This window comes from Prunus persica, chromosome G4, assembly GCF_000346465.2.
Source record: "Prunus persica cultivar Lovell chromosome G4, Prunus_persica_NCBIv2, whole genome shotgun sequence".
Taxonomy (NCBI): Eukaryota; Viridiplantae; Streptophyta; class Magnoliopsida; order Rosales; family Rosaceae; genus Prunus; species Prunus persica.
In genome coordinates, this window is record NC_034012.1 from 23,644,756 (window position 1) to 23,646,360 (window position 1,605).

Below are 1,605 nucleotides of genomic sequence, written 5' to 3' on the forward strand. Positions count from 1 at the left end.
AAAAGGCACAAGCTGGAAGACACAGGTGAGAAGGGAGTATTTGTAGGATATGGTGTATGTGAAAAGGGGTATAGAGTGCTCAACTTGAGAACTCAAAAGATTGAGCTGTCTAGGAGTGTTATTTTTGATGAAGAAGCAATGTGGAATTGGGAAACCAATGAGGCATTGCAAATCCCTATGTCTTGGGGTGATGGAGTAAGTTCAATTGTATCAGATTTGGATTCAGAACCAAATCTGTTACAGCAACAGATTGTACAGTCTCCTATGGAAACACAAACAAGTAATGATGTGCATGCTACTCAAGACTCTGCTCCATTAGAAACTTATGTTAACACCCCAAAGAAATGGAAGAGTTTGAGTGAAGTGTATGCTCAATGCAAGATGAGCATCATTGAACCTGAAAATTTTGAAGAAGCAGTCAAAGATGAAGCTTGGGGGAAGGCTATGACTGAGGAGATACTTATGATAGAGAAAAACTCCACTTGAGAATTGGTTGACAGGCCAAGTAGTAAACCAATTGTGGGAGTGAAGTGGATATTCAAAATTAAGCTTAATCTTGATGGCTCCATTCAAAAACATAAAGCAAGACTTGTTGCCAAGGGATACACACAAAAACCAGGGATTGATTTCAATGAAACCTTTGCTCCTGTAGCAAGGTTAGACACCATTAGAACTCTCATAGCTCTTGCTGCTCAGAAAGGCTGGAAACTATGGCAATTGGATGTCAAGTCAGCCTTCCTAAATGGTGTCCTTGAAGAAGAAGTTTATATTGATCAACCGGATGGTTTTGTGGTTAAAGGTGATGAGGATAAGGTGTATAGGTTAAGAAAAGCCCTCTATGGGTTGAAGCAGGCTCCAAGGGCCTGGTATAGTGAAATTGACACCTACTTGAATCAGTGTGGTTTTCACAGAAGTCCAAGTGAAGCCACTCTCTATGTGAGAACAAAGGAAAGTGTGGGAACACTAATAGTGTCAATCTATGTAGATGACATAGTGTACACAGGAAGTAGTGATGAAATGATGAAAGAATTCAAAGCTGAAATGATGTGCAAGTATGAGATGTCTGATTTGGGTTTACTCCACCATTTTCTTGGTATGGGAGTAACACAAACTGAAGGGAGCATCTTCATTCATCAAAAGAAGTATGCTCTCACTCTCTTGGATAAGTTTGGACTCAAAGACTGCAAGTCAGTAAGCACTCCATTAGTGGCTACTGATAAATTGAAAAGAGAGGATGGAAGTGATGCTGCAGATGAAAGTTTGTTCAGAAAAATTGTAGGCAGCCTGCTGTACCTTACTGCAACCAGGCCAGATATCATGTTCTCTGCCTGCCTGCTTGCAAGATTCATGCACAACCCTTCTAAGATGCACTATGGGGCGGCTAAAAGGGTTCTAAGGTACATACAAGGCACAATTGACTATGGAATTGAGTATGTGACAGGAAAATCTGCACTCTTAGTTGGTTACTGTGACAGTGACTGGAGTGGATCTGAGGAAGATATGAAAAGCACTTCTGGATATGCATTTTCATTTGGAAGTGGTGTTTTTTCATGGGCATCAGTCAAACAACACAGTGTGGCTCTCTCTACTGCAGAGGCAGAGTAT